Source organism: Dasypus novemcinctus, chromosome 10 (assembly GCF_030445035.2).
Source record: "Dasypus novemcinctus isolate mDasNov1 chromosome 10, mDasNov1.1.hap2, whole genome shotgun sequence".
NCBI lineage: Eukaryota > Metazoa > Chordata > Mammalia > Cingulata > Dasypodidae > Dasypus > Dasypus novemcinctus.
This window is the reverse complement of record NC_080682.1, coordinates 106091710-106111272: the sequence shown is the minus strand read 5'-3', so window position 1 is coordinate 106111272 and position 19563 is coordinate 106091710. Positions and strand designations below refer to the sequence as shown.

The 19563-nt window shown below is 41.4% G+C and overlaps 1 protein-coding gene across 2 annotated transcripts in view; it reads left to right on the top strand.

Annotated features, from left to right (window-relative positions):
- C2CD3 (C2 domain containing 3 centriole elongation regulator) overlaps positions 1-19563 on the top strand; it is a 187621-nt gene that overhangs the window by 167178 nt on the left and 880 nt on the right. The window lies entirely within an intron of this gene.

Here is a 19563-nt window from a genome sequence, read left to right as displayed (position 1 = left end):
GGGGACACCCCTGCATGGCACGGCACTCCTTGCGCACATCAGCACTGCACATGGGCCAACTCATCACATGGGTCAGGAGGCCCTGGGTTTGAACCTTAGACCTCCCATGTGGTAGGCGGACGCCCTATCCATTGGGCCAAATCCACTTCCCTCATTGGTAATCTTGAAAGCATAATTGCAATGATGTAATGCAGAAAGAAACCATAAAGTCCTGTTATGTGACAGGCACTATTCCAGGCCCTGGGATGAACTAGACACAAAGCCCCTATCTCATGGAGCTTAAAAAAATAAAGAAGTTTCAGAAAGTGATACATGCTATGAATAAAATGCTAATAGTAGCTAACTCTTACTCAGTGCTTATTATGTGCTAGGTACTATTCTAAGTACTTTATTTGTGTAAATTTACGTAATTCTCCCAAAAACCCAGTTTGACAGGTACTGCTGTTATCCCCATTGAATAGATGAGGAAACTGAGGTTCAGAGTTTCCCATACAGATGGTGAGTATTACTATTTCTAGTTTATGTATAAGGAAATTGAGATGCATAAAGGGTAAGTCACTTGCCCAGGGTCACCTAACATGTAAGTGGTGGAACTAGAAGTTAAATCTTATGACTTCAGACTGCATGGCATCTCGTTTATTTGGTACATGAATCAATCTAAATTCCCACACATCTCAGTTTTTATCAAATTGGTAAATCCTCTCCTAGGAAAGGAGAGGTGCCAGTTCTCACCTAAGAGGCTCTGTAGTTTTATGGCCTTTATTCCTACTCTGATTTGTGGTCACCAGCCTATCTTCTCCCTCTCTGCTTCTTCCTTTTTGTTTCTCACTCTTACCCATCAACATATATGCTAGGGTCATAGGCTTTGTGCAGATACCAAGCACAAGCTTTGGAACAAGACAGCCATGAAGTGAAATCCTCTACTACCAAGTAGCCAAGTGATGTCGGGCAAGTGACTTGACCTTTCTGAGTCTCCGTTTCCTTACAGGTAACATCAGGCTAGTAATTCTTTCCTAGTTGGCTGATGCAGAGAATTACTTTAGAGGAACAACAGAGGTACTCTTGGTTCCATTTCCCTCCTTTCTTAACCAAGTGGGTGAAGTGGCAGTGAGTCATGCCCGTAGGAAGGGAGGTCTGTGAGCCACTTATTCTGAAATATCCCTTACCGGTCAAAGCAGAACTGCTGTTCCTTCTTTTCTGTCTTCAACTCCCAGGGGAATGTATTGTCTTTGATCTATTAAACATGAGATACAAAGTGTGATAGAGGGAGTTTTCACTTCAATTAAAGGACAAGTCGAGTTTTGAGAAGGCAAGTCTTATATGCTTTCCAGCCTTTTTTTCTTGACCAAAGCAAAACTCCATTGTTTGTCTACTGCTTTCAGGGCCTCATTTGGGTCCTAGTTAGGCGTCACATTTTGCTGGAACTGTCCTGGTTTTAGTGCTGCAAGTTCTATGACCTAGGAAACCCTGGGAAGTTGGTCACCCTAGCTAGTCTGATTAACTGTTGCCTTTGTAGCAGGATAGTTTCTCAGAGTCTAATATGCTTGGATGACTGCCAGCCAGTGTTGGATAACCTAGAAAGCAAAGAAAGTGTGTATTTAGGGCACTAGCAAGCAGAGACACCAAAAATTAAGAGAAAAAAATTTCAAGAATTAGTTATATTTGAAAGCATTAAAATCCGTTGCCATGGGATAAATCAGAATCTGATAGGTCTTTTTATACTTAAGGTTTATTTTCATTTTAATTGTGAATGAATCTTCCCAGAGGTCAGCGTCTCTAAAGGTTTTTAAAGTGCCCTCCTCTTGAAGAATTTCAGGCAGAAAAAAATTATATTTACCACATGCTTACCATTTCTGGTGTTCTTCCTTTTTCTATCTGGGATAATTTGCCTTCAGCCTGAAAAACTTCCTTTAGAATTTAATAGAGTACAGATCTAACTGGTAATTGATTCTCTCAGCTTCAGTTATCTGAAAAATGTCTTTATTTTCCCTTCACTTTTGAAGGATACTTTCACTAGATAGAGAATTTGTAATTGATTTTTTTTCTCTTTTAGTGTTTTAAAGATACATTCCATTGTCTTATGACTTCCATTGTTTCTTATGAGAAGCAGACATTGTTCTGTTACTGTTGTATTGTTGTTGCCCTGAATGTAACAAGACTTTTATTCTCTGACTGCTTTTAAGGTTTCCTCATTATCTTTGGTTTTCAGAAGTTTGACTAGATGTTCATAGTTGTGGTTTTCTTTTCTCCTTTAACTACCCTGCTGGGGTTCTGCTGATGACCACCTGCAGAGTTTGAACTTCAGTAAAGAGCCTTCTAAAACAGATCCCAGAACAGAAGGAATGTAGCTTTTGCTAATGTTAGAATGATAGGTGATAAGTTGAAATGCTTATTTTATTCGTTATTGAACACATACTGTTTTTGGCACAGTCCTGGAATTTTTTTTTGCGGGGGGGGGGAAGTTGTAGGTTTACTGAACATAAAATAGTGATCCCATATACCACTCTATTAACACCTCACATTAGTGTGATACATTTGTTACAAATGATGAAAAATAACAGTTTTTAAATTACACTATTAACTATAATCCATGGTTTACATTAGTGTTCAGTATTTGTATTATACAGTCCTATGGTTTATTTTAATTTTCAGTCTACTAACATATATACAAACTAAAATTTCCCCCTTCAAATTACATTCAAGTTTATAATTCAGTGGTGGTAATTACATCACAGTGTTGTGCTACCATCACCAACATCCATTACCAAAACATATCCATCAACCCAAATAGAAACTGTACAATTAAAGCTTTAACTCCCCATTCCCTACCCACAACCCAGCCCCTAATAATCAGTATTTTAGTTTCTGACTCTATGAGTTTGCATAGTCTACTTATTTCATATCATTGAGATCATAAAATATTTGTTCTTTTATGTCTGGTTTATTTCATGCAACAGTGTGTTCAAGATTTACCCATGTTGTCACATGTATCAGACCTTCATTCCTTTTTATGGCTGAAAAATATTCCATTATCTGTACATACCATATTTTATTTATCCATTCATCAGTTTATGGACACTTGGGTTGCTTCCATCTTCTGGCAGTTGTGAATAATGCTGCTATGAACATCAATGTGCAAATAACTGTTCAAGTCCCTGCTTCCAGTTCTTTTTGGTAGATACCTAGAATTGGGATTACCAGGTCATAAGGTATTTCTTTAGTTCACTTTCTGGGGAACCATCAAACAGCCTTCCACAGAGGCTGCACTATTTTACATTCCCACAAGAAGTGAATGAGTGTTCCTATTTCTCCACATCCTCTCCAACACTTGTAATTTTTCATTTTTTAATAATAGCCTTCCAGTGGGTATGAAATGCTATTTTATTGTGGTTTGGTTTACATTTCCCTAATGGCTAATGATATGGAACATCTTTTCATGTGTTTTTTGGCCATTTGTACAACTCCTCTGGAGAAATGTCTGTTCAAATGTTTTGCCCATTTTTTAAATTGGGTTGTCTTTTTATTGTTGACTGATAAGATTTCTTTATATAACCTGGACAGTAAATCCTTATTGGATATCTGGTTTGTAAATATTTTCTCCCATCGTATAGGTTGTCTTTTTACTTTCATTACAAAGTCCTTTACACAAAAGTTTTAAATTTTGATGAAGTTCCATTTATCTATTTTTCCTTTTGCTTCTGGTACTTTTGATGTAAGCTCTAAGAAACCATTGCTTGACAGAAGGTCCTAAAGCTGCTTCCTACATTTTCTTCTAGGAGGTTTATAGTTGTGATTCTTATATTTATGTCTTTAATCTATTTTGAGTTGCTTTTGCATATGGTGTGAGGTAGGGTTCCACCTTCATTCTTTTGCATATGGGTATCCAGTTTTCCCAGCACCATTTGTTGAGACTATTCTTTCCCCGTTGATTGGATGTGGCATCTTTGTCAAAAATTAGTGGTCTGTAAACGTGAGAGTTGATTTATGATAATTCTCAATTCTATTCCATTGGTCTATATGTCTATCCTTGTGCTGCAAGTACCATGCTGTGTTTTGATTAGTGTGGCTTTGGAATAAGTTTTAAAATTGGGAATTCTGAGTCTTCCAACTTCATTCTTTTTTTCAAAATAGCTGTGGCTATTTGGGGCCCTTTACCCTTCCATATAAACTGCTGATTCACTTTTCCATTTCTGCAAAGAAGGCTGTTAGAATTTTGATTGATGTCCATGGACACAGAATCTCCTTCCATTTATTTAGCTCTTCTTTGAATTCATTTAGCAATGTTTTGTATTTTTCTGTGTATGAGTTCTTTACATCCTTGGTTAAATTTATTCCTAGGTGATTCTTATAGTTGCTATAGTAAATGGGATTATTTTATTGATTTTTTCTAGTGTATAGAAATGCTACTGACTTTTGCATATTGAACTTGTACTCCACCAATTTGCTGAATTTGTTTATTAGTTCTAGTAGCTTCTTATGGATTTTTCAGGATTTTCTGTATATAGGATCATGTCATCTGCATATAGGGAAAGTTTTATTTCTACTTTTTTCTTTCTCTGCCTAATTGCTCTAGCTAGAATTTCCAATACAATGTTGAATAACAGTGGGCATCATTGTCTTGTTCCTGATCCTAAAGGGAAAGTTTTCAGTCTTTCACCATTAAGGCTAATGTTAGCTGTGGATTTTTCATATATGCCCTTTATGATGTTGAGGAAGGTTCCTTCTATTTCTAGTTTCCTAAATGTTTTTATCAAAAAGGGTAATGGATTTTGTCAGATGCCTCTTCTGTATTAATTGATATGATCATGTGGTTTTTTTCCTTCATTTTGTTGATGTGGTATGTTACATTAATTGATTTTCTTATATTGAATTGCCCTTGCAAACCTAGGATAAATCCCACTTGATCATGGCATTTTAATTCTTTTAACATGCTTTTGGATTTGGTTTGCTATTGTTCTGTTGAGGATTTTTGCATCTATATTCATAAGGGATATTGGTCCATAAATTTTCTTTCTTTTTGTATCTTTATCTGGCTTTGGTATTAGTGTGGTTTGCCTTATAGAATGACTTAGGGTATGTTCCCTCCTCTGCAATTTTTTGAAGCATTTGAGCAGGATTGGTGTTAATTCTTCTTGGAGTGTTTGATAGAATTCCCCTATTTTTTTTTTTTAAGATTTCCCTCCCCCATTGTCTGCCCACTGTGTCCATTCACTGTGTGTTCTACTGTGTCCGCCTGCATTCTTGTCAGCGGCACTGGGAATCTGTGTCTCTTTGTTGTGTCATCTTGCTGCGTCAGTTCTCCATGTGTGCAGTGCCACTCCTGGGCAGGTTGCATTTTTTTCATGCATGGTGGTTCTCCTTGTGGGGATGCACTCCTTGTGCATGGGGCTCCCCTACATGGGGTCACCCCTGCATGGCATGGCACTCCTTGTGCACATCAGCCCTGCACATGGTCCAGTTCACCACATGGGTCAGGAGGCCCTGGGTTTGAACCCTGGACCTCCCATATGGTAGACAGATGCTCTTATCAGTTGAGCCAAATCTGCTTCCCAGAATTCCCCTATTAAGTCATCTGTTCCTTGACTTTTCTTTGTTGGGAGGTTTTTGATAAGTGACTCTCTTTACTAGTTATTGGTCTGTTATGATGACCTATTTCTTTTTTTTCTCCTTCCTTTTTTTTCACCTATTTCTTCCTGATTCAATGTAGGTAGATTGTATGTTTCTAGGAATTTGTCCCATTTCATCTAGGTTATCCAAATTGTTGGCATGTAGTTGTTCATAGTGTCCTATTATGGTGCTTTTAATTTGGGTGGAGTCTGTAGTAATGTCCCCCTTTTGAGTTCTGATTTTAGTCATTTGTGTCCTCTCTTTTTTACTTAGTCAGTCTAGCTTAAGGTTTGCCAATTTTTTTGATCTTTTCAAAGAACCAACTTTGGTTTTGTTGATTCTCTTGGGTTTTTTTTTACTCTCTATTTCATTTCTCTCTAATCTTAGTTATTTCCTTCCCTCTGCTTGCTTTGGGTTTTGTTTAGTCTTTTTTTTTTCTAGTTCTTCCTGTTTGAGTTTGTTTCTGATTTGAAATATTTCTTCTTTTGTAATGTAAACATTTAGAACTATAAATTTCCATATCAGCATTGCCTTCGCTGCATCTTATATGTTTTGATGTATTAGATTTTCATTTTCATTTGCCTTAAGATATTTCTTAATTTCCCTTATGATTTTTTCTTTAAATCATTGGTTGCTTAAAGGTACATTGTTTAATTTCCACATATTTGTAAATTTTTCAGTTCTCCTTTTGTTACGATTTCTAGCTTCAATCTATTATGTTCAGAGAAGATAATAGTGTATGATTTCAATATATTTTAATTTATTAATACATGTTTTGTGACCTAACATATGGTCTCTCCTGAAGAATGATCCATGTGCACTCGAAAAGAGTGTGTATTTTGCTGCTGTTGTGTGCAGTGTTCTATGTGTGTCTGTTAGGTTTAGCTGGTTTAGAGTCTAGCTGGTTTCAAGTCTTCTTTTTTCTTATTGATCTTCTGTCTAGATGTTCTATCCACTGTTGAACGTGGTATATTAATGTCTCCTGCTATTAATGTAGAAACCTCTATTTCTCCCTTCAAATAGATCAATATTTGCTTCATATATTTTGGGGCTCTGCCATTAAGTACATATGTATTGTCTTTCTTTGAATCGACCCCCTTTATAGTATATAGTAACATTCTTTGTCCCTTGTAACAGTTTTTGACTTAGTCTTTATTATCTAATATTAGTATAGCTACTGCAGCTCTCTTTTACATGGTGTTTTTTTTTTCATCCTTTCACTTCAACCTATTTATGTTCTTGAATTTAAAGTCTCCTGTAGACAGCATATAGTTGAGTCATACTTTTTTATCCATTCTGTCATTCTCTGTCTTTTGACTGCAAAGGTTAATCCATTTACACTTCAAGTAACTACTGACAATGCAGTACTTTCTTCTGCCATTTCTCTATTTTGTCTTTGTAAGTTTTTCATGTTCAGTTCTTTTTTCATATTCAATTCTTCTGATAATGCCTATTTTCATATTTCTTTGATTTTTTATATTGTACCATTTGAGTTCCTTCTTATTTCTTTCTTAATATATTTTTCATATATTTTCTTTGTGTTACCATGGGTTTTAATAATCTATGGATTGTTAAATCTATAACAGTCATATTTGGTTTGATACCAGTTTGTCTTCAGTAGCTTAAATATACATTTCCAATATTCCTCTGTCCTCCCACTGTTTTTGTGCTTTTTATAAATTATATCTTTGTATATTGTATGTCCAAAACCATAGATTTATCATTACTTTTTATGCATTTGCATTTCAGCACCTGTAAGAATTAAGAAGTGGAGTTACATATCAAAAAAATGCAATACCTAGTACTGGCATTTATAATTACCCATATGGTTACCTTTGCTGGAGGTCTATATTTCTTTGTGCCACTTTGATGCACTGATCCCCCAACTCTTTAGACCCACAAAACATTAAAGGATCACTGATTGAGACTTAAAAAATAATTAGTTTCCTTTCATTTCATTCTGAAGAACTCCTTTTAGCATTGCTTGTAGGAAAGTTCTAGTGGTAATGAATTCTCTGAACTTCTGTTTATCTGGGAATATCCTATTATGTCTCTCATTTTGGTAGAATGTTTTGCCAGATATAAAATTCTTGGTTGGCAATTATTTTCTTTCAGCATTTTAAGTATTTTGTCCCACTGTCTTCTTGCCTTCATGGTTTCTGATGAGAATGAGCACTTCATCTCATTGGAACTCCCTTGTACATAGTTCACTGCTTTTCCCTTTTAGCTTTCAGAACTTGCTTCTTGTCCTTGGCATTAGACAATTTGATTACTATGTGTATGGGCATGGTTCTCTTTGAACTTATCCTGTGTGGGGTTCGTTGGGCTTCTTGAATGTGGACATTCATGTCTTTCATTATATTTGAGAATTTCTCTGCCATTATATCTTTGAATATTCCTTCTGCTCCTCTCTTTCTTCTCGTTCTGGGACTCCCATAATGCATATAAAGGTACTTTTGATGGTGTCCCATAAGTCTGTTAGTCTCTGTTCATTCTTTTTTATTCGTGTTTCTTTCTAATCCTCACCCTGAATCATTTCAATCACATTATCTTCAGGAACACTAATTCTTCTGTCATGCCCAAATTGCTGTTGATACCCTCTAGCAAATTTTTCATTTCCTTCATTGTATTCTTCAACTCTGGTAATTTCTATTTGTTTGCCACTGAGAATCTCAAAGAGATTCCCCTATTGTTCATTCATTGTTTTCCTCATGTCCTTTAGTTTGTTTTCTGTGTTTTTCTTTATATTCTTGAGCATATTGAGGACTTTTTTTTAAGTCTCTGCCCATTAAGTACAAAGTCTTGTCCAGTTTATTGATGGTTTCTGGATTCTTATCTTGTTTCTTGTGTGGGTCATCATTTCCTGTCTTTTTGTTTGTCTTGTTACCTTTTGTTGCACACTGTACATTTTAATATTTTAAAATGTTAACTCTGGGATTTAGTCCCTGAGCAATCTGTTCCTTAAGTTTGTATCCAACCAATTATGACTGAGATTTTGTTGAATGCCAGGAGTTAATCAAAACAAACAAACCAGACCCTAAAGCACCTTTCACTGTCTTTGTATTAGGCTCTGCTTTGTCTGGTGGTCTCCTTAAGAACTTAGCCCCCCATCAAGATGATCATCCCAAGGCAAATGCGAAGTACAGGGTTCTCTCTGTTTTATCTGAGCCTGCATGGAGCATGGGACCCTGCTTTTCCTCGGCTTGTCATTGCTAAAGAATGTGGGAATTCCCCGCTTATAGTTATAATGAGTTCAAGTGAAATGCCATCTACTCCACTAGAAATAGACTTTCACCCCGTCCTGGGTGTTCTCTTGAGTGACTTAATGCAGGTAGTCCTTTGCCCCAGGCTGCTTCCACTCAATTGTTTCTTACCCTGTCCCAGGTATCTGCAAGTTACATCTTTACCCTCAGGATAAACTCTAGGAGGGTGAGCCCAAGACTGGGTTCACCCGCTTTGTCTCTGAGACTTCCACTAGATTGGCGCTGACACACATGCACCACAGTATGCACACAGGGCCACTCTGCTTCCTCTGGAATAAGACCAGGGACACACAATGGAAGCACAAGCTGGCACCACCCCACGTTGTAGAGAAGGTGGGGGAAGGACCAGCAAGGGTACCAGGGACTTCTTCTATGGCTTTTGAAGTAGAGTTTTCTTGATTCAGCACTTGCCCAGTTAATGAAGCCCTTTAACTGTTTTCTGTAGGTAGTTTTGAGGAATCTTTTAGATTCCTCTACCATCTTTCACTGAGGGGAGCTGCAACAATGGCCACCCTCAGAACCAGCCCTCAGAGATTAACAGTAGTGATCAGCAGTCAGAACATACACCCATGGGGTTTGGAGGAACAGTTCTTTATGGCCCTTTCTGGCACCAGCAAGCTGTACTGTCCCCACTGTTGCCTGCCATGAAGCTGGGAGAAGAGGGATGGTAGCCAATGCAAGAAAGGTAGATCTCACTGGTATTTATTGCAGTTTTACCAGCCTCTTCTACCCCTCCTCCCTGATGTTACACAGTGTTTCAGGAGACTTTCAGAGTTTCAGATAGTTTATTCAGACAGTTCCTGTCATTTCAGTATTTGTTTTACTAGAGGGACCAATTCTTGGAGCTTCATACACTGCCATCTTCCCACAATCTTCCACAGATTTTATTTTAATACATTTTATGTGTATATGTTCACCAGGAGAACATTCACAGCAGTATTTTTCATAATTGGAGTGGCGGGGCCTTGAAATTGTAATATATTTAAATAGTAGATTACACAACAATGACAGTATATCAATATTCAGTAATATGGACAAATCTTAGCAAATTAACATAACCAAAAAAGGAATTTGCAGAAGAATAGATAAATAATACTATTTTTATAAAACTCATAAACAAGCAGCACTAAATATTTTGTTAGGGTTATATTAAGAAATAGTTACGTGATGGGAATACTGGTTTAAAAGAGGGCATAATGAGAAACACAAAATTCAGTGACAGCAGTTACCTTTGGTGGGGGGGTAGAGGGTGGAATAGGGAGGAGCACATACGTCTACTAAACATCATTAATAAAGTTTTAGTTTTTAGATTGGGTCACAGATTTACAGATATTCATTTTTATTATGCTTCATCGTTTACATGTTACATAGATTCTTCTGAATATTAATCCTTAAATCACAAAATCATATGTAATTAAAAATTTAAGAGTGATTGAATGGTAACAAAATGGAGACATCAACTCCTTCCATTAATTTGTAAATGTGAAGCAGAGAAATAGCAGCTACAGTTTTCTGTATGCTAATGCTGTGATCCAGCCAGGAAAGAGAGAAGATGTAAGAGTGGGGAGAATAGTTTGTTGGAGATGGCATGGGATCCAGACCACATATGAGAGTACTGGCTTTTTGAGAGGAGAAAGGACCCTCTCCACACACATATCTTGTAGCATGAAGGACGACAGAGGCAACAGGTGCTAAAGCAGATAAGGATTAGAGATTTGGTGATAGGGTTTCCCATTGAATGGAGGCTTTTGTTTTCTCATTGTATCATGCACAGTGAACAGTTCAAAGTGAGAAGTAGGAAAGGCCATACAGGATGCCCTTCCGTACTCTTGTTTGAGGATTCCATTGATTCAGCTTCCTCATAATGCCAGCCTTAGCCCTAGAGGTGGAAGAGAAGCATTTTGAGAGGCTTCTGGGTTCTACCTGGGACCTCGTATATGGGAAGCAGGTGCTCAGTTACTGAGCTATACCAGCTCCCCTCAGTTCACTTTAAAATGATACAAGCAGGGAGCAGATGTAGCGCGAGTGGTTGAGCTCCTGCTTCCCATATACCAGGGCCTGAATTCAATCACCAGCATCTCCTTAAAAAAAAAAAAAAAAAAGATACAAGCAAGCTCAGCAACTCCCAGACTGTCTTCACTTCAAGACTTTGTTAACGGGGTTTTTCCCCTGCACTACCCACAGTTCAGAGGACACAGACCTCGGTGTAACTTTAGTCAAGTCTTCTGACCTTGAGTCTGATGAGTCTGCTTCCTCAAGCACCACAATTTTCACTTTACAGTACCAAGTGTCACTCAGGTATAGTATAAAGGCCAGCTGTTAGAGGTTAGCCTTAGCTCTCCTTCCCCATGACCACCTCATTTTATAATTGTTACTGTTTCAAGAAGGGGAAGAGATAAAAAGATAGCTGGTTTAGCAGGATTGCTGCCCAGCCATCCAGCTGCAGTTTCAGATTATTTGTAAATCAGTAGAGTTCCTTTGCCTCTCTTGTGATGAGTAACTGTTCACTGGGACAGCTTCCTGGTTTTCTTTAAAATTATTTCTGATTCTCTTTGCTTAGCTCCTTATGGGCAGATTAATTTTATCAATTTCCCTAATGGGAAAGACACAGAAGAGGAGAACAGCAGGTTCTTTACATGTGTTCTTCTCAAAACTATGTCTTTTGCTCTTGTGGATTTTTTTTCTTTTGGGAAAATCTCAACCACTCTGATTGCTTCCGTTACTGTTTACAGTTTGATTAAGTCTCAGATCCTTGTCTTCAGTCCTGAACTCTCTCAATGTTCCATGTCTCTATGCTGCAGACATATATGGATCCAACTGTGTCCCAGACATTTTTTTCTTTGATGTGGCATGAGTATTTTACCATGTCCAAAAGTGAGCTTCTCATCTGCTTAATTATTTCAGCCAGAAGCATAGGTGTTACCTTTCACTCTTCCTACTCCTTTAGCCCCCATGCCCCACACTAATGCCTTACCTAGGCCTGTTAATTCTACTCCTAAATATCTTTAGAATCTACCCACTTTTCCCCATTTCATAGTCTCCCTCCCATTATCTCCCCCATGACTATTGCTAACTAGTCTCATTCATAGCCACACTTATCTACCACTGTCATTTCTCCATACTGCGGCCATTGTGATCTCTCTCACTGTAATCAGACTTTTGCCCTACTGTTCCACTTGAAAAAAAAACAAAAGCAAATTCAGAGCTCTTCAAGATTATTAAAAGCCTCTATATTTCTAATCCAATGGTAAAATCTCAGTAACTATTTTATTTTACCTCGGTAACATGATACATTTGCTCTTTCATTTTTTTTCAAAGCATCACTCTCTCCTATTCTCCTACCTCATTGGCTGATCCTGCTCCACTTCCCTTGCTGATTCTTTTTTTCTCCAATCTCTTTATAAAGGAGTGCCCCAGGGCATAGTGTTCAGTCTTCTTTTTTTAAAAAAAATACATAGATCACAAAAAATGTTACATTAAAAAGTATAAGAGGTTCCCATATACCCCACACCCCAGCCCCCCCCCCACTCCTCCCACATCATCAGCGTCTTTCATGATTGTGGCACGTTCATTGCATTTGGTGAATACATTTTGGAGCACTGTTGTAGTCTTCTCTTTTTACATTCACTTTTGACCTGTCATCATCTAACATCAAGGCTTTAAATCCCCTCTATATGCTGAGGGCTCCCAAATGGTATCTCCAGCCCAGACCCTCTCCTTCACCTCTGCCACCAGCATATTTAATCCATGTCTGTCATATTTGCCTGAGAGCTTATGCATGCTGGGTCCTTTAGGAAGTTATACAGAAGGCCATGCTTCAGGATGGCCAGGTTTATTTGTACATCTATCCCTGATGTATTTTTTTTCATCTATTTCAGGCCATATGTATATGTATGACTGTCTGCTCCACTCTGTATTTGTTTTGCCTGTTCAGGCAAATCTATTTGTTCCTTAACCCATTAGGTTCCGTTTATTTTTGTATAGCTGCTTATTACAGTATACATTTCTGTAGTTTCCTGTTATAGTCTTTATTTACTCATCCAACTCTCCATTATACTATGTACTCAAGGATATTTGAACAACCAGTGTTTTGGGATGAAATCCATATAGGGCAGAGACCACCCCTGATCTGTAAAGCTCCTGGCACAGATGCTTAATCAGCTCTTTTTGGTCACAACAATACAATGTCCCATAAGGGCTTTGCCTCAGTATCAGTTTCAGTGTTGTTACTGATATATATAAGATTATTCTAAATCCCTAAATTTTAAAAAGCCACTATATATATAATTTCTCACATAAATATAATTTAAAAATAAAAGAACCCTCAGAAACCCTTAATAATTGAATATAATACTTACACTTTTTAACAAGAATGTTTTTTCTAACATTTCATAGTGCCACAGACTTCTTTAGCCTCCATCACCAGCCTGAAAGTTAATATTCTTTTCCGAGTTTACACATACTCCCAGATCAAGTTTTTATTAATTCCTGAGCCCCTGCATCTGCTAGAATACAACAGAGCAGTCCCAGAGCTGTAGCAGTTGTCTGTGTGCTCAGTTCAGAGGCTGAGTTAAGAGGCCCAGGATGACAGAACTCTCACCCTCAGAAGTCTGTGGTTTGTCTCCCTATGAATCATGGCGTAAGGCTGCTACTTTTCTCCCAGGAGCCCAAAAGTTTTTCCATCCCTTAGTTGTCCCTTCCACAAGCGCAGAGCCATTTGGAAAACACATAATTGTGGTAGAGAAACCCAGTCCGCCACAGTCACTGGGAGCAGAGCAGAAGGGCCTGATGTTACCTCCTGAGCCTGGGTCCTCTCTCTCAGCCTGTGGTCCAGGTCTGATGGCCACACTGCCCCTCTTGGAACAGAAGTCCCTGACCTATTGCCTCATTTCTTTGAGCTCCCAAGTCCTGGCCCTCCATGGAGTCCCAAGAGGTTAAAGGATTTCTGATAAAGGCCACACATAGCTTTTCAGAAGAGACGAGCTGCCTGGCCAAGGGTGTACAGAAGTCAGAGGAAATAGCCAGAATTGGCTGGTATCCACCCTGGCCCAGACTGCAGCTGGGCAGGCACCTCAGAGAAGAGGGCTTCTGGACCTGCCAGGCAGGTGCTAGGCTTAAGTTTGTGAGCCACTCTGATGCCAGAATCTGGGAAGAGCCAGGAACTCTTCCAGGAGTGTAATTAACCTCCCGGTCTTAGGAATACTGTAGTTTTGAGCCCTCTGCTGGCAGCACATGGAATTTTGATCTAGTCAGACCCCTTAGGCAAGTGGGGAGACTGAGTGATCCTAGGTGAATGAAGAGTGAGCTTAGAGTGTGGAGACCAGCCATTGCAGCCAACCTGGGTGGGTCAGATTTAGAATTTGGCTCCCAGAGCTGGGCCCCTGTCTAAGTGTCTTGTCCCCACTTCCAGTCCTGTCTCTAACTGCTGAGTTTGCTACTCTTTTTAGCACTAAGAAAGAGGCAGTACAGGACTCCAAAAGACACCCCAGGGGAAGGCAGCCAGCCAAAGGGGTGAAAGTTGAGCAAGGCAGGTAGCTATATTGAGCCCTCACCAGCCGTCAATTGGCAGATCCATCTCTAGCCAGCCAGAACCAGACAGCTGTTTACTTTCAGTTTTCAGATCTTTGAAAAGTTTTGCATCCAGCTCCTGTGTCAGTGCTTATATCACTTAGAGAAGCTGCCCTAGAAAAGAACACTATTTCTTTTTTTTTTCTAATTTATTTATTTATTTCTCCCCCCCTCTCCCCCATTGTCCCCCGTTGTCCGCTCTCTGTGTCCATTCGCTGTGTGTTTTTCTGTGTCCACTTGCATTATCCAGCGGCACTGGGAAAAAGCATCTCTTTTTTGTTGCATGGTCTTCGTGTGTCAACTCTCCATGTGTGCAGCACCACTCCTTGCACGTGGGGTACCCCTATGCGGGAGCTCCCCTGCGTGGCATGGCACTCCTTGCGTGCAGCAGCGCTGCGCATGGGCCAGCTTCACTGCATGGGTCAGGAGGCCCTGGGGATCAAACCCTGGACCCTCCATATGGTAGATGGACACTCTATCACTTGAGCCACGTCTGCTTCCCAAGAACACAATTTCAAACCTTATGTCAGGCCCAGAGGGTAGGGGAAGCGGACAGTTTAGCCCAGTCTGGGCATGACTTGGGGAGGTGCTGTACCATGGTTCTACTCAGGACTTTTAGGGCCTGACCCCCAGCCTGGGGTGAGACCTAGGAACAACAGAGCTTTACTTTGCTCTCTGCAACTGTCAACCCTAGTACCAACCTGGCCCCTGTGTTTTGCAAGATGTTTAACCAGCCAGAGTCCTAGTTATACCTGAATTACATTTGAGCTTCACAGTAGAACTGAGGTAGGGAGACCAAACAGAAGTTCTTAGCTCCATTTGACAGTGAGGATACTGAGACCCAGTAAGAGAAAGTGTCTTGCTTCTGAATGAGCAGGACAGTTCACCTGGGCCACAGACTCTACCCTACTACCTCCCCTCTGGGAAAGTCCCAGGGACCCCTCAAAGCAGTTAAGTGAGGACAGCTCCACCCACAATTCTCTTGGGCTCCTGGCTCCATCTTGGGGCTGGAGTAGAGGAAACCCAGAAGACAGTGGCTTGAATCAAATCACATTTCAGACCGAAGAAGAGGGACCTTCCTGAGAGCTTTTGGGGAAGAGGCTGCACTACAGGAACCTGGTCAAAGATGAAGCCAAAGACTGGGATAAGTCCATGATTTTTAGAGCACATCCACTTGTCCTGATCCCCATTTTCAAATGAGGAAACTGAGGCCCAGAGAGAAAGTGACTTTCCCAAAGCCATTTAGCTAAGAAATATAAAGCAAGGACTAGAACCACCTCCCTAGCCAGGCCTCCTGATTTGAAGAGTCCCAAATTTTCCTTCTTATCAGAACTCCGTACTTCTTCCAGGGTACTTTAATTTCTCCCAGCAGAGTTCCACCTTAGACATATTACCAGACCTCTGTTCATGGCCAGGGTGTCCAGATTCCCAGAAAAGAGCAGGTCCCCAGATTTGGAGGCAGGACAGTTTAAAGGGAGAACTGAGTGAATTTAATGGAGGCAGTCTGAGAGCCCCGGGCCTGCTACCATGCTTGATACCCAGACCACAGTAATGCCAGTTCTGATCATCAGCCCAGGACAGTGTCACCCCACAAATCCCCATTCTCTAAAAGGCCCTAACAGATCAGCTTGTTGAGGTTCAAGAAGAATAAGGTCACACTCCTCACACAGGCTTTCAGGGACTTCCTTCACCAGGCATCAGCCTATCCTTCCGCATTTGTCTTCTGCTGCTCTCCATACCTTGCATCCAGCCAGGCCCATTCCCATTACTTTCCCAGCAAAGATATTTCTTCCTTACATCTTTACATAAGCAGAGCCTCTACCTGGGACACCCTCTCTCATCTTCCGATGTTCAAATTCTACCTTTATGATTTTTTAAGTTTCATCTTCAAAGTATCCTCCCCCAGGGACTTCACCCCATTCATGACACCCACTGTCTAGACTCCAGCTTTGATGGTTCTGCTTCCGTATGGACTCTTTCCCCACCTCCCCAGGAAGGCTGATGGCTCCTGCAGAGCACAGGCTGTGGTGAAAATGTCCAGCAGGAGCATTTGAGTGTTTCAGGGAGGCATTAGCACATATGTGGGTGTTCCTGCTCTGGGGAGTTTCACCTCTGCCCCTCCCTTCTAGAGAATCTTTACTACTAGTTGCTGAGATGTTCTTAAGCCCTATTGAAGTCAACAAAAGCCAAGTATTGCTGAGAGTGTGTTCCCTGTCCTTCCACACCCCTGCCCTGCCCTGTATACCCAGAGCCAAGCCCTGTCTCTATTCTGGTCCATTGAGCCATGCAGATAAGGGCCCCTAGGTCGCTGGGTCCGAGTGTGGGTGCTGGGAGGTTAGCTGAACCAGCCAGTCAATACAGCACCAGTGCAGCTGTTGGCCCAGCCAGTGGATGGGTGTCCCTCTGTCTGGAATGACCTCACACCTACCCCCAGCTCTGTTGAAACCCTGTACTTCACAAATCCCGCCTCTGTGTGAAGCCTTCCCTGACCTTCCCAGCTACTATTCATTGCTTTGTTCTTAGTGCTCCCAAGCTCTGAACCTCATCCCTGTGATAATTGGATAGGTCAGTGTCTGTCTCCATCCAGCATGAGCAGCCCCATGAGGACTGGGACTATTGTTCACACAAGTTGATCAGGTTGATTAAATCTTAGGGTCCTGAAAGGATTTTTTTTTTAAGATTTATTTATTTATTTCTCTCCCCTTTCCCCTCCCACCCCAGTTGTCTGTTCTCTGTGTCTATTTGCTGCGTCTTCTTTGTCCGCTTCTGTTGTTGTCAGCAGCACGGGAATATGTGTTTCTTTTTGTTGCATCATCTTGTTGATGTCAGCTCTCCGTGTGTGTAGCACCATTCCTGGGCAGGCTGCGCTTTTCTTTCACGCTGGGCGGCTCTCCTTACGGGGCGCCCTTCTTGTGCATGGGGCTCCCCTACACGGGGAACACTCCTTGCGCGCATCAGCACTACACATGGGCCAGCTGCACATGGATCAAAGAGGCCTGGGGTTTGAACCGCAGACCTCCCATGTGGTAGACGGACACCCTAACCACTGGGCCAAGTCCACCGCCCTGAAAGATTTGCTGAATCACCAGCCAGGTCTTTTTTGTGGTCATTTCATGAACTTAGGTACTTGACCCTTCCAGCCAAGGAGAGTAAGACTTGCCAACTGAGCCTCTCCAAAAGAGACTGCTTTTCTTCTGGCAGATGGAGAAAGAGTTCTGGTTATAGGATTTGGGGTAGAGGACTGTGCTCTTGTGCCTATATTCCCAGCTGGCTTATAGAATAGGTGCCCCTTGTGTCCCTCTTCACTGCAGCAGAGAAAGAATTGGAAGGTAGGATGTGGCTAGTTGTCTAGAAGGTCCATCTGCAGTACAGCCAGGAGGACTGGAATGGGACACAGTGTCAACTTCAAATCCCAGACAGCCCAGAAAACAATTTTGGGTCGTGGGGATGAAGGGGGATATATACAGACTGAAAGAATTTGACATACCTGAGACCTGGCACTTTGGCAGGCCATCAGGCCCTGGCTTTAGTCTAGAGCAAGTGAATAAGAAGTTTGCTACAAGAGGCAGTCTCTCTGCCCCCTCCCCAGGTTGACCTGATTATCCTTAAGCTTCTTGTCACCATGACTTGGTCCCACCAATTACTGGTCCAGCAGCTGTCAAGCTCCTTTCTTGGACCTGACCCAGTTGGGAACACAGGCATCAGACTCAGTCTGTGCCCTGTAGAGGAGCATAACAAGCAGAGTCTGATGCACTGGCCTCCCCTGGAGGAAAAAAGAACTGCAAACACCAACAAAGAGTGGGTTTCCTTCTCCCCTTTTAGTGAGGGCCTGCCTAGAGGACAGAGAGAGATGTCTGTTACCCCCTGTTATGTATGCCTAGCCCTGGCACCACTTTGTTCTCGGTTTTAAGAAAACACTGCCCAAGAGCTGACAGCACGGAGTGCTCGCTCAGGATGTCCCACTCCCTTGACATTTAGAATTCCAGGCTGACAGGGACCCTTGAGGTTGCCACTCCATTTTTTTAATAAGTGGGAAACTTATGCTCAGGCAGCAGAATGGGGATGCCCTACTTACCATATTCTGGCTGGTACTCTAATTCTTTGGGTAGATCTGTTTCCCTCTCACAGAAGGCATTAAAAAGGGGTTTAAAAAAAAAGGTAAAAAGACATGATCACCAAATGGTGCTGGTTCCAGAAAAAAATCTAGTCCTTTTCCCTAGCTGGGCTTCAGTTTCCATTAGCAGAATTGCAGGGCATTCATCCCAACCTCTAGGGTCACCCCCAGCTGGTTCCCAGTACCTGGGGGTGGTGCAGGCTCATGCCCCATCAGCTTGTGACCATCCCAGCTCATGGGATTTGGATACAGGGAAAAATATCTAGGCTAGGGCCTGCTGCATGGCTGTGAAGTCCGCCACATTTGCCCATGATGGCCACTGCCATCTCCTTTCGGCACTGCCTGGTCCACCAACCAGGCCTCCACCTCTTCCCCAGGGCCTGCTCACAGGTAGCTGTCTGGGGTGGCTCTCTTATATAGTTTTTGGTTACTTCAGGGCAGGAACCTCACACAAGGTAAGCACACAAGAAAGGATGGAATAAATAAATAAGTGATGGAGAAGTCCAGAGGACCACAACGCCTTAACCAAGGCAGGCATCTTAAAGGTGAAATTAACGATGCCCTGTTAGTCTGAGACAGAAAGATGTTTGGTAGCAGGGCAGAAGGTGTGCTCTTGTGGCTTCTTGTCACCTGGCAGCTGCAGGAACACCATAGGGCTCACAGAGTTTATGATTCACCAACATCTTCTCTGAGAATTTAATCTATTCTCAAGGCCATATGTAGTCACAACTGAAAAGATAAATGACTTGTCAAGAGGCATGCAGCAAGAGAACCTGTCCTGGAGGTGACTGTTCCCTCCTTCTCAGAGGCAGCATCATATAATGAAGAGAATCTGAGCTTTGGAACCAGACAGGCTGTGGTTGAAATCTTAGTTCTGTTATTCAAACTGTGGAACCTTGCATTTATTTAACATGAACTGCACATCATCATCCATGATCTGGGGAGAACCTCAGAGGATCGAGGTAAGGCTGCAACAAGATAAGGTATGTAAAAGTGCTTTGTAAACTGTCA